Genomic DNA, 14,740 nt, shown 5'->3' with positions numbered 1-14,740 from the left:
ATATACAGAATGTCATGCTCCACCATGTATGCTTCAATACCCCGGTGATATTTTACAGACCACTGATGCAAGCTCCCATGCCAACATGTTCATTCTGTAACACAGTCCCATGATTTATCATGACATTTTCACAAAATGAAGCCTATTGATTCTTGTACTGGGCTTTTATTTGTCCGTCTTTTTTACGTTTCACATAACTGTCGCAAAATTTATGTTTACCAGTTTTCCTCAGGTAAAAAAAGTCAGTATTTGGAGGTCAAAGCGGTTTGATGTTATTAGTGCCTATCAACCAAAAAACAAATGCTATCTGACACAACAGGCCACTTTCTACTCTTATTTTAGTAGTGTCAAACTCAAAGTCAAATTCACACTAACAAACCCAAATAATGTGGTTGGAAGTTGAATTATTCCTGCATATATGTATTCAACCTGACCAAATCTGGTTTATCATCCAACATGTTACTAATTTGGCAGTAGCTAAATTATCAATAGTTTTGGTCAGTAACATATTAGGTCAACCAGAAAAAAAACAGTAGCTACTAACAAGCTGAAAAAAGGGGTATATCACTAACCATCAAAGCAGAACCATCAAACATTTGTGAGTCCACAAATTGCTTCCACTCTTGTACTGCGACAGTAAGCCTGCTTGAATTGAACTCCAATTGGTTTGAATTGGACTATATTATTTAAGTGCCCTGAGATGACGTTTGTTGTAATTTGGCTCTATATAAATAAACTGAATTAAATTGAATTGAAATTGCATAGCGCTAAAAAAAACTGTTTCTCCAACCATGTCTGGACTTTTAAAATGCATGTAAACATATTGGTTTAGTAGTTTGATTTATCTCTGAAGTTAAATGCTCAACAGCACTCAGATGGGCTTAGGTGTTCTGTGTATATATTTTATCAGGTAATCAGATTGCATGTAATTCAATGCTTTCCTGTATGTCAGCTTGATATCATTTGCAAGTCAGCAATGACATAAAGCTGAGGCTGAAGGAAAGGTAATTCATTTTTTTTTTTATACTATTAATGTGTTACAGTGTTGGAAAAAAAATTGTTTATGATGACTTTTTGGAATGAAAAGTTATATGATCACCCAAGTTACTACAGTTCTTACAGCCTGCAATGATTTATATTCACCCAACTATTGTTGAAACATTTTACTAGAAAATACAAAGTGTTGGGGGAGAGTCAGGGGGACTCAGAGAAAACCATGTCAGCTGGCCCAAAGAAAAAAAGCCCTGGATTTCTCAGTGAAATCAGTATTTTTTTTCTCCTTCTTTGCAGAGTAGCACAAATTAAAAATAAACAGCAGCTGTTTGCAATACATCCACAAGGTCAATAGAGCAGTTTCTGTCCTGATGGAAAAAAAAAAAAAAGCCCTTCCCCCTCATTTTGCTAAAGAAAGTCATTTGGAAAAGGACTTTATTTTCATGGAAACTTAACTAGCAATGCCTCAGCAGGCTTCTGACCTGGTCATCTATTTGCTCTCTGCTCCTGTCAGCCCATCGGTCATGTGCAGGTTCTCTCTTTGAGGAGGTTTGCTCAGCAGTATGGCAGCTGACCCCAAGTCTGTAGAAGTCCGACACTCCTGCTCCATCACATTTAAGTCCTCAAACCTGGTTTTGTGTTTTAAAGCAGAGTGAGGTTGCGTATTGCATAATCACTTCAAGCAGCTTCAGCCAGATTGGACATAATGGGACATAATGAGTCATAAAGAAGTTTTTTGTCTTTTCTCTGATATTGCCAAACAAGGAAATATGGTTGCCTTCAATAGAGTAGTCGGGTTGGCATGGAGGAGAGTAAGCTGGTCCTGGTTACTGAAAAATGGACTTGGACTTGAATTAGTTCACAGAATTGCATAACTCAAATCACAAAAAAACAATCCGTGCAGCCAAGATAGACTGCAGTGAGCCAGAGAACTGCTGTTTCTACCCGCTATACACACAAACGTTTGCATGTGGTGGTTTTGGAACTACGTTACAGTCAAGTTACAGAACAAGGCTTCATTCTCCAAGAGAAGCGCGTCTGAATTTGTGATGATGATGTCTGCTTTTTTTTTTTTTTTAAAGAGCCCAGAGGGGAGCAATGTGGAGTGCAAGGTGTTTGTCAACAGTTTTTGTGTTGACAAAGCACTTTACAGTGGCTCATTAAGAGGAGCACGATGTTTCCTCATGTGTATGTGATTCTCCTAGACACTATTAACTTACAGTGCAAAAACAAAACAAAAAAAATCCAAGTATGCAGCATTTTCTTAGTTTGTGCTGAGTGAGGCGCTACTGTGTGGAAATACAGAGCTTAGAACTTACTTCAATCTACAGCAACCACAACCATGTGTCACACATGTTAGAAATTCAAGTTCTAGGAGCTTTGACAAGTACCTAAACACAGACACTTTATTTGGCACCCCACTCCTTTACTTTTACCAAGGGGGGAAACTGGAAATTTAAACAATTGCCAAGATCACGATCATAGGGAATCCATCTAGACAGTCTTCATATGCCCTTGTGGCAAAAACACAGGAGGTTCAGGTCAATTTGCTTTGCTCACAGCTAACATCAGATTTTGTGTGTAACAACAGTCAAGAACATCTGAAGAAGTTAGCATTTATGCTGCTTGTAGCATCAGTTATATCAAACCGAAAGAGTATTTACATCTGGGAAAAAGGATAGTGAAGGCTTTTCGAAACTGAAAAGATGCTTTTGCTCTTCTTCTGGCGAGCATGAGCAAGAATTTAACTCACCAACTGGTTTGGCTGGTAGTAGACAGTAATGGACAAATACTTAATCTAATTATCTACCAAATATTTTGAAAGTTCCAGCCCTTTTCTAAACACTTTCTGTGAAACAATCCATTTGACATAATAGTTCAGTGTCATTTAGGAGGCAGTCAAAATAATGTTTATTTTTTATCTGTACTCCATTAAAAAAATGGATAATGAAATTTCCCCTTGTGCACAAAAGAGATCTGTCTTGTTTTTCCCCTTTACCTAAAAAATAAGACATAAAGGGGAGCACCAGAACCAAAAGTCATCAACATGTGGTCTTCATCTGGTGTGAAAAAGACAGTAAATCAATGCACTACTTAAAAAAAAAAAAAAGGGGGGGGGCTGGTTGGTTCTCAGCATGCTGTAGGAGCTGCAGGAGGATGAGAAAAACCCCAAAAAAACTCTTGGATGGAAATTGACATCTAGAGGTCCAGTGCCAGAGTGCCTTTTTATTATAGCATTTCCATGCAAATCTAACCATCTTTGCACACAATAATCATAAAAGTGATTTCCCAAAGGCTAATCACACAAACTGCTTGTAGGGACACTGGGAGAATGTCCAAACTGTGCAACATTTTGGGTTTCAATAGGACCAATGGAAAAATGCACAAGATTAGGAACTGGAGGAGGACCAGAATCATGATGATATGTATCCCTGCAAAGCCAGATTCCTCCACATAGTTTCACAGTGATTTATTGATAGCATGGTAAAGCTGCACAGGGCAGATGGCCATTGTACATTTTGGCTGCTCTTTGCCAAATATGACTTCACAAACAGCAAAGATTTCACGACATTAACTTAGGAAATATTGGTCAAATGGTTTACTTATGGCGCCTATAAAAAGTGAAGCAACACTTGACTGTTGTGTAATGGCTGCAGAGGTGAGGCTATTTAAGAGGATCTAAAGCTTGTGTCCTTCCAACAAAGCTTTCAATTTCATCATCTTTCAAAGCTTGAACTTGTTTATAGGAGGAGCAATTTCAGGGTGCCTAGCGAGATAATAATAATAATAAGATCACAAAGGCGTAGTGTGTCACCATGGCTATTCCTGAAGCTTTCTAAGCTCAACAACCTTGGATGTAATGCTGACAGACAGCTCCCTCTGTCCCTCAACAGTTACTCTCAACAGAAGCAGAGAGGAAACTGCAAATGGCTGTGTTGTGTGTTTGTGAGCTGGACGATTCTGTGTGTGTCAACATGAGTACACGAGTAAGAGAGTGATGGAGCATGTGTGACAACGTGGCTGCTCTTTGCATTATATGTAACTGAGTGTGTATGGACAGCATGTGTCTGCAGCACAGATCAGACAGACGGAGGGGTGGGGGTGGGGCAGGGGAAATAGAGCTCAGCAGAACTTTGGAGCTGCACCAAAAGCCACAAAGTAGTTCTGAATCCAGAATCCCTGAGCCCTGTACAGACGTCTAACAGGACAAAACAGGGCTGCACAGAACAGTAGTTCCATTCAAACCAAACCATTTTTTTCCCTGGCTCCAGTTTGAATGGATATGAAATGAGATCATGATGTTTGATTTCTTTTTTTTGTCGACGGAACCCAATATATCAGAAAAACGTGAAAACAGAGGCGATTTTCCACCTTTCACAAGAGCAGCTGGGAATAGTTTAAAGCAAAAAAAGTTATTTTACTACAAAGGATGAAAACAAAAAACATTGGGGTACAAGCTGGGTACTAGCTGACAGGCCTAATTTTTTCCCCTTGAGGAGGAGTTTTGTTTTGGGTGTTGAAGGAACTGGAAATGTTTCCATCACCTGAGTGAGTGCAGAGAAATAAACTGATCCTTTTTACACTGCCTTTTCATTTCTGACTTCAGATTTCCAGCATAAAAAAAAAAAAAAAATAATAATAATAATAAAAAAAAAAGACTCAATTGTATAGCCCAAGAATACCTCCAGAAAACAGCACACATGGAATCTGTGGGTGAAGGGAGGGACCACGGAGGACACATGCATCGTGTAATTTACAACCATAAACACATCTAGAATACATACTGCACACTCAGTCACACAGATGTTTGAGAAGGCCAATTATGGCATATAATAACTTACAATAACAAATGAATGACTACAAACTAAATAAAGCTCCTAACAAAAACCATGGTGATAAACCAAGTGTCTTTATATCAGCATCGATTCAGCAGCTGAACTCTCAGTCAACGGAGGTCATAAAAGCATTGGTTATGCTAATCATGCCTGTATTGACTGTATCACCCATTTCAAATATGTTACAGGATGCTTATACTGTTGATTCTAATTAAGAAAACTCATTATTTTCCGCACGATGCATATTGTAGTCAGATGGTCTGACTACAACATGCATCATAAGAGAGGTTTTCACAAAGTGTTCACAGTTCATATTAACAGAGGTATTTTGACATTCTGCGAGGACCACGTAAAGTTTTAAAAGGAAAGTCTCATCTCTAGCTACTCTTATTCGGAACATGATTCCTGATGGTGATGGCTGACAGGACAGCTAAATGGAGGCAACAAAATCTGGGCACATTCAGAGGTGATCTAGGAGACCGTCATCGTTGCATGTGAAAGTAAACCTGTCCTTGGCCACACTAAAGAACCATCTACCGACCCGACATGACTTCACAGTAGAATCCCCACTAGGATGATTTCCCACTCATCTGGTTTGTGGAAAACATACAAACTTACAAGATGCAACATTCATACAAAACCCCCTGCTAGTCTTTTATGTTCATTTCTGCAGGAATAGTCACTAAAAGCAGCTGTGAGCTTTGGAGTCTCCTTGTAATAGGCCCCACAGCCACTGTTTAAAGTGGAGTCATGCTATTTGTGCATCTCAAAACTTTCATTTAAATGTAAAACAGAAGACCTTAATGTGAGCAGAGCAGAGGGGGATTGTGTTGACGTACTTTTCAATCCGCACACAGCCAGTGGAAGTAATGCAGGCAGTAGAAGCTTTTAATTATTAAGAGCTTGTTTTCAGTCTTTTATTCATAGATTAGCTCAGAGTGAAACTGTGAATAGTTTAAAAGTTTCCGTGTGTGTGGCTTTAGTCAGCATAAATCAATTATTTATGCTCAGCTTTTCTCATTTTGTTTCATTTAGATGCAATAACAGAGCTTATTGTTTAAAAAAAAAAAATTTGCAATAAATGCAACAGCGGCAATCTTAAACATGTTAATGTCTAAAAAATGATTATATTCATGCATTTATCATTAGACCTGCTGTTTTTCCTATCTATTGCTCAGCTGACTGTATGACATACACAGAAGCTATCTATTTATTTGCATTCATATCAGGTAATATTTGAAGCATGCACATAATAGTGCAAGTTCTTTCTTCTGTCTGCAGCAAGAACCTGAAAGAAAGAAGAAAGTGTTGCACATTTACACGTTGATTGTTGTGGCTTGTGTTTGCGACAAGTGTCCTTTAGAAAAAACAAAGCGGTTTGCTCTGAAATTGGATGGACTGAAAATATGTAATGCCTCTCACCAAGATTGATATAAATCCATCTTAATACAGGAGAACAAGCTCCTTTGTAAAAGAAAGAAACCTACAGCAGAACTAGACCAGACCCCTAACTGATTGGAGTGAGGAGGCAGAGAGAATGACAAGAATATGACAACAAATACTTCCTAAAATACTGGGCAAGATGGTCGGACCTCTGACCGCAGGCCAGAAACAAGCAAGTTGGGAATCATAGGAAACTTTAAAAAGGTACAGGGAGAGAGGAACAAGCACAAACTAGAGGAGAGAGCTTAAGTTAAATCCAAGTATAACTTTACAGTGGTGCAGGGTCTGCTCATCCAGCACTTACATGCTTTCTTCTCCAATGTATCAATTACCTCCATTCACCAGAGAAAAGTTCCAAACATTATTTTTCATTTAATCAAAACTGAGATTATTTATGGTAAGTTATGATCCGTTTTCATCATGTCAATATGGCTTCAATCAAATTATTGTACTTATTCAGTAGACTTGGCATTTTCCCATATGGCCACAAGGGAATTTTACTGTGAGCGGAGCCAGTGTTTTTCTTCATTTGAAATATCCATCTGTGCAAATTAGAAAGACTGAAGACAGAGCATTGCATACAATTATATAACTGTAATCATACATTAATTTGTTTATAATTACAATAATAGTGTAGATAAGCTGGGGTTCAGTTGCTCTGTTATCGTTACTTTTATTTTCATATTTTCCTTACATGTACTTGTACATCTCATGATGCTATTAAAGAAAAACATGAATATACTAAGTTAATTTCTGCACGGTCTGGCCATGTGCCATCCTGTGTTGAATAGTTTAGTGTAACCAAGATGTGTTTGGGATGAGACCGATGGTCGGGGTGTCTTTGGTTTCAATTAGGATCAAGTTGAAACACAATATGGTTAAAGTTCTGGAAAGAACATAATTTTGGCTACAAACAAGTACAGTGGTTTAGAGGATTGTTGACTGGCTTAAAACGATTTGTTTTAAAGTGAGGGGATCTTCTCTCATCATTATTTTCAGCAAAACCACATGGCTAATGTCACGAAACAATGATGCTGAAAGGATTCCCACGCTGGACTGGAAATTTTTTCAACTGGCCAATGACCAAAATCCACAGACTTTACTGTAATGATGTCACAGAAATAAATCTTGTCTACACACTGAGGAGGTTTTACACACATGAAACCTGCACAAATTGAAAATCTCTAATGAAACATGTAAAAACCGTCTCTAAACTGCTGTTGGAGGTGAAATGTCAACACCGTTACAGATGTTTCTTATTTTTTCGGGTTGAAGGGGAAAATGCTTTCTGGGCATCACTGTAAAAAACTGCCAGCAATGCTGAGTGGCAACAAAACGAAGTCAACAAATAAATAACTAGAATGCTCTGCCAAGTCACTGTAATCATCAAACAAGCACACACTTAAAAGGTTGTAGGGACGGTAAATTTCAACATAGTTTACCCGGGACATCGATCTTTCAGTCTTCTTTCCCCTTTTCTTTTCTTTTTAAACTTTATTACCAACTGTTTCGCAACAGACCCTCCCAGAGCATTACCATGTGAGGAGTTTGGCATGCAATGGACTCATTTGACTCATAAAAGTTGATATAAAATGCATCTGCTATTTCCAGAAAAAAAGAACTTTGAGAATTTGGCTTCAGTGAATGGCAAATTAACAGCATTGATATCTTTTTCTTGTCTTGTTGACCACTCAAAGCAAGCCACATTCACCCATCCGCACCCTCATTCATAAAGCACTTAGGCTGTGTTCGAAACCGCATACTACATACTTCCATACTGCATACTCATCGATCAGACAGTATGCAGAGCGTTTACCCACAATGCATTTCGCTCCTGCCCAAGCCGAAATCAGCCGGCCTGAAGCTGATTACGCTTAAGCACTAAACTCTGTAAACTTTAGCAACATTTGAAACATTTTCAGGCGAGAAAGTAGTCGTTTAGATCCACAAAGTGTTGAAAATCTGACAAAATACTGCTATTTACCATTTTGTTCCGACGAATTTGGCGCTACTAAAGCTAGCCGTAGTGAGCAACGCACTTCCGGTTATTTTCACAAAATAAAATACCTGTTATTTAGTTGCCTTTTATCATAGGGAAAGCCATTACAATACAATTGGTGCTTTTGCTTTGAAAACAGGAAGTGAACCTACCCTCGTTGTAGCTGGCTTGAAACTGCTGTTTTGACAGGAAATGACGATCGGCGACGTCACGTTACGTTGCATCTAGGGTAGTTTGAGTATGAGTAGTAACCTCATGATGCATACCCAACATTTTGGCGAATCTAGTATGCATCCGGGAACTTCTCGTATACCAAAACTTGCATACTGACTCAAAAAGTTAGTAGGAGTAGTAGGAGAAGTATGCGGTTTCGAACACAGTCTTAGTCTATACAGCCTTTTGTTTTTAGCTCAGTGCTTTTTCTCTACCATAGACCCATTCACACAACAATGAAAACAACAGGGTCGATGTGGGGTTCAGTGTCTTGCCCAAAGGTACTTCAGCACATGGACCAGACAAACTAGGTATTGAACCGCTGACCAGAACTGCTATCCATTTTAAGCTGCCCAGGTGACTGGGCTCAAACATATACCGTTTTCAGGCTCTTTTTCCTGGACTGATGGTGCTTGATGCATATAAATACTGTAAGATGCTGCTTTCACACCAGAAATGCTCAGCCTGATATTAAACCAAGTCTCAAAATTAGCTCATTATTCAGAGGGAAACACACCAACTTTGCTTTTTATTGCTCCTATTGGCTGCCAAAGTGGGTGTTTCATAAAAAGCTTTTGTAATTACACTCCATCTGATGCAAATTGTAATTTGAATCTATTTTGCATGAAAGGTAGCTCTCCCAGAAACAATTATCTTCAGCTAAGTAACTCAGTGTGACAGAGAATCAAACCCAGATGGGAGTCTGGCACCTCAGCAGTGGACGGGAGCAAATCCAGGGGTAACAAAAGATGATCATCACACAGAATTATTTTTTGTTTACAACTTTCCAATGTTTCGCCTGCTTTCAATCAAAACCAGCTTTTGTCAGTGCTGTTTATTAGGTTAGTGGATTTGTTAGATTATCATGACCATTTAGTGTGACCATGTAAAGGCTGTTACTCTCCATTTCTTCTTTAAAAAAGGTTCTTTTTTCTCCACTGCCTCCCTGTAAAAAAAAGTCATGTAGTTGCCCATATTTGAGCAGCAACTCCTGGCATTTTGGAAAACTTTTCCATTTCATACTGTTAAAAGAATTCAGATGTATTTTCCCTGAAAATATCTTATCTTTTGACTCACTGGATCATGAGATAAGAATACCTGGTATCTGAGAACAGATGATTATTTTAAGACCGTTAATTGGATCATGGTTTAAAATGTGACTACACAAGAGAAAAGTACTTCGAATCATGGGTCCTTCTGCTGCGTTTACCGCAAACCCTCGAATAGCAGTACCATGCTTCACGTGCATGTTCAGATAGATTTACAAATGCATCCAATCAAATTTAATCTTAAGATATTGAAGAGAAAATATTTTCCAACCACAATTGAGCATTCATGAATTTCCAGAATAATTAATGCTGTGCTGCTGCATTTGCCTGCAGTTGATGCATTTGTCTAATAGTTTGGCACATTTGCAAAACACAATGATTTCCCTGCAGACTTCACTAATTAAAAGTTAGCCCCGAGCATTACGACTTCCCTCACGGGACTTTTCAAATGTTACAATTACAAGTCTACACTTGTTGTAGTTGTAGGTTTGATATTCAGAAACTCCCCTCAGCTGATGTTTGTGAACAGCCAGGATTGATAACAGAAAGCTATTTTGGGTTTAAAGGAAAAGTTCACGTCACTTCATATATAAAGTCATTAGTCAGGCTTACTGTTTTTGCCACGTTGTTATAGTTTAAGTGGCTGTATGAATCCGTCTTCACACCAGGACGTCAAATACTACCCGTTTGTCAGGACCTCTGTCTTTTAACCTTTTGTGACTTTTAGTGTTGGTATCCTAATGCATCAGCAATATCACACACAAAGAGCAACATTTTTCTAGTAGGGGTGTTAGATGTAGGACTCTTAATCGAGACACCTGATACTTGAGACCAGTTTGAAAGTTTCATTTGCAATTTTTTATTTGAATTCCTTGTTTCACTTTCTTTTATTCCCACCCAATGTTTGCTTAGATTTAGGCACAAAAAAATAGTTCGGTTTAAGCAACATAATTTTCAAAGTGAGTTTGAACACTACATAGAAAAGAAAATATTGGGATTTGGTTGAAAATACATCAATTCATTGAGTTAATCTGGTGCAATGCAAACTGCTGCCAAGAGCTTCCCTCTGCATTAATTTGAGATCCCAAGTCATTCTGATAAAACAGCAAAATGTGACCAACTGGAGTGAGAACTGGTTGTAGGGATGTTTGCCTTCTTGTGGATAAAATAGAAGTATATGGTGCTGAACTTGCAGTGATCAAAGCACCAAAAGACACGAAAAAGAAAAAAAAACGAACAGTTTTACAAGAAAGTAATGTCTCGGTAAAAAATCTTCAAACAGTTTTATGACTGATTTCACGTGGATCTGTTTTTTTTCTGATCTAAAACTGTACAGGGAAGTAAGCAAACTAGACATATATTTGCGACAATATGAGTGGATGTAAACGATAATGGCGTTGGCCTTGGCTGAGCTGTAATCTTAGCTACCACTTCCGCAGTATAGCCAGCAGGACAGAAGGGATAAACTGTGGTCTTGATTGCCATAACCCAAGTACTGCAGCACATCTGATGTCATCTGAACACATGTATTTCCTTTATACTGGAAGCCAAATCAAAACAATCTAAAAAAGTACAAACCATAAGAAAAGTATGTTTTTTTATTTGGAGGTAAGCTTTCCCTTTAAACTAACAATTATCCAAACTTATCACTTAACACTGTTTTCATTTTTAAAAGATTCAGAGAATCAGATTGACCTAAATACTGTGAGGGTGTGCACTTGGTTTGCATCTTAAATCGTGTCGAGAACTATTTGCTTCTTATACTATACTATTTGCTGTTGAGAGAGAAACACCCACTGCCAATTCTCCTCAATCCCGCTCAGAAATGTGACATTAAGCTGCAAGTTTTCCTCAAGCCCCAACAAACCACAGCTAGAGCCTTGTTAGTCATTTCTGTCATCAATAGTCGACACAAGGTCATATAAGGCTGAGATGAGTAAGCAGCATTTGCAGTAGGCAATTTAATACATGCCAGCACTGCAGACAGTACTTGTATCAACTTGAATATCAGCCAGCCCCTTTACTGGTAATCAACACAATAGTTTTCATAGGTTTCATCGGGTTTTATTTAAGTCATTCTGCACACAGCAGGAACTGTACCAAAACCTCTTCCAATAAGATTATTCATGACACATTTATTTATATTCTGTGCTGACTAAATGGATAATTGGTTTTGTTTACTTCATGACCTTACTTCTGTAGGTTTTTGCTATATTGTCCATCATGACAGAACTTACCGTGCTCAGTGAGCATCTTTTTGCAACAGTGTCCAGATCACTCAAACTACAGATGTATAAAGTACCATTTTAAGATAACTTACTTAAATGTACAGGCTATTTGTACAACACGGGGTGTCTTATGCAAGACTTGCCAAAAGGTGGCAAACCTCAGTCAAATTTTAGGTTACATATATTTACAACAAAATTATGCATTTTCAGACTCAGTTGACACATGTCTACATTGATGAATACTTTATTGTGATTGTGAGATTTGCTTTATGGAACAAACAAGTTATATGTTCAGGTCTTAGCCTGTACGAAGCAGCTACACACTACAATCACATAGCCAAAGTAAATGGAACAACAACAACAGAGACTACTAATGAGGGTGGAAAATGCCAATATGAGCTTGAAATATTCAAATGCACACATTGAAGTAAGATCAGCTTTCAAGAAAACCTGTTTTGGGGAATCTTATGAGAGTTTTCTCTGAAATTGGATGTCAATAGAAAAACAGAAAGGTGAGATCTCATTTCACCAAATTCAAAAACTGATTTTAGATTAATCATTTCAGATTCTGAAATGACCTGCTGTCACAATATCAAATAATTACATTTGAAAGGTTTGTCACTACTATAGGATGTAGCTATCCATTAGCTAATACTCATATGGACCCTTCATCGGGCCTTTGGATCAGCTGACATCATGGAAAAGGGGAGTTTGACCTAAACACACTGCCAGTCCATCACAGGGATAAAGCAAACAGACCACCATGTATGTTTGCAACCATACCAATGGCGAACAAACCTTAGAAATGTGGGAGGAAGCACAAACCCCAGGAAAAAAATGCACAGAGACAAATGAGGAGCATGCAAAACATCCCAAACTGACCAACGGGTCCAAACACACTGTCTGTGAGAGACGGTTCATGGTGTTCGCTAGAGAATGCGTTTTCTTTAAAGGGTGACAACTGCTTCTGATAAAATGTAAGCTCAGAGTAAAGACGACTTTAAGCAAGACTTAACTGAAGGTGACGGTCATCAATGAGTTTATGCAGAGGCTTTCAGTCTGACCTTTTTCTTCCATGCATTTCTTGTTGAGTGGGAAAAATTTGGTACTTGTCAGCAAGTTGTCAAAGGCTGTTCACAGCTCCTTTAGCTGAGGAAGCAATGAGATTCACCTTGTGCCCAGACCGTGGTGAAGAATCACAGATTGCTTTGTCATACACAGCTTTGAAAGAGTCATCCTGTTCTAGTCACAAGTGTTATGATCTTTTATGCCATAAGATTAAATGGATCCACATGGATAGAAAGACGCAGCTAAGAGCAACACCCAATACACAAGTCCCTCAGGTCCACTCCAGTACTTCAAGGTGCAAATATTCCAATCTGTTTTTCTCTTTTATTAGAACAAAATGTTTCAAAGCATCTGTCAGAAGAAGAGATGGATATGTGCTTTTTTTTCTCTACAAAAGTTGCATAAACTTGCTTTTTTCTTGAAACAAAAATGACTCATTGTGGTCTTCCAAAAGCATTCCTCCGTTCCCCTCCTCTTTCTCAGAGCCTTCAGTAGAGCTAGTTAAAAGCAGCTGAGTCCTATTTTTTAGGTGCATTAGTTTATTTATGTGGGATCCATTGTGTTTGATGGGGAGTTTTTACTTTCATAACAACATTTGTTCCATTTCCCCCAGGAAAGATTTGATATTTACTTGCACTTCCATTTGGTAGTGCACGTTGATAGGAAGCCCTGCAGTAGGCATCTGCCTTTACTTAATGGACCAAAATTACACTGTATTCACTCCAAGCTTCAAGGAAGGCTGCTACTCTTAGCAGTTACTCTTACCCTCCCCCATTTGTTTTATAAAACTCAAAACGAAGGGTATAATGTTCTACAGTTGTTTCATTGAGCAAAGCAGCTCTATTAAGAAAAGGTAAAACACTTTCATGACTGCAACAAAGTAACTAAATATTTTCTATAGAATTTAATAATAAAAAATGCACAGCTGAAACGCATACAAAGCATGTATTGGCTCACAGAACAGGACTGTAAAGTGTATATTTCGATAATACTAAAAGTGTTACAATAACACTACTGTATATTTTAACACTTTGACTTGAAGCCAGAGTGGGGACAGATAAGTCTCCCGAGAATCAAGTTATTTCTGGCAATTTCTGCTATTTAATTACCACATGTCCTTAAGAACAGCCTATCATTTTCAAATGCACTTATCTGTGTAACAACAGGGATTTTCATCAATCCAGCAACCCTCTAAACTCATGGTATCATTACAAGAAAATAACTGGAGTCTGTTTGTCAAGAAATAGCATTTTACGCTGATAAATTACAGTAATGTACCGTAATTTGTTCACGGCTGACATAAACTGTCAGTAAACCTGCAAGTGATGTAGATTTAACACAAAATTACAGTTGTTATGCGATACAATGGTATACTGTTGAAAATCCACCATAAATGTATGGCAAAAATGTACTGTATGTCAAATTTGCAGCTCTTCAAATAAAGTCCATATGATCCGTCCTTGTGATTCATTTACCTGGTCATCCTATATGGTGACCAGTAAGTAAATTGTGATTCATCTCTATGAACTTGGACAGAGAACACCCAACTTTCTCGGTTGACTCAACTGCCACAGCGACCTTAAAAGTTTGGCTTGAAGCCTTGAGGCTTGGCCATGCTTCCGAGATATAAAATATGCTCGCCATTCATTGCTACGATTAGGTTACAGCTGAGGCTATGACCCTTTGAAAAAAAAGGAAAAAAAAATGCTACTGGAGAAAATTCAACAAATTAACACATTCTTCATGATGCCAACTTGGCACTGAAAAATGTTCAGTTGTAAAAGCACGTCGAGAGGAAGACATTGTTTTAAACGTGAAAAGATAGATCATTTTATAGTTTGATATGCTAAACTTAGAGTACAAACTTTATTTGAACTCTGGTGGCACAAAATGCACATAAATCTTTATATT

This window comes from Odontesthes bonariensis, chromosome 5, assembly GCF_027942865.1.
Source record: "Odontesthes bonariensis isolate fOdoBon6 chromosome 5, fOdoBon6.hap1, whole genome shotgun sequence".
Classification (NCBI taxonomy): Eukaryota; Metazoa; Chordata; class Actinopteri; order Atheriniformes; family Atherinopsidae; genus Odontesthes; species Odontesthes bonariensis.
This window is presented reverse-complemented; position numbering follows the sequence as displayed.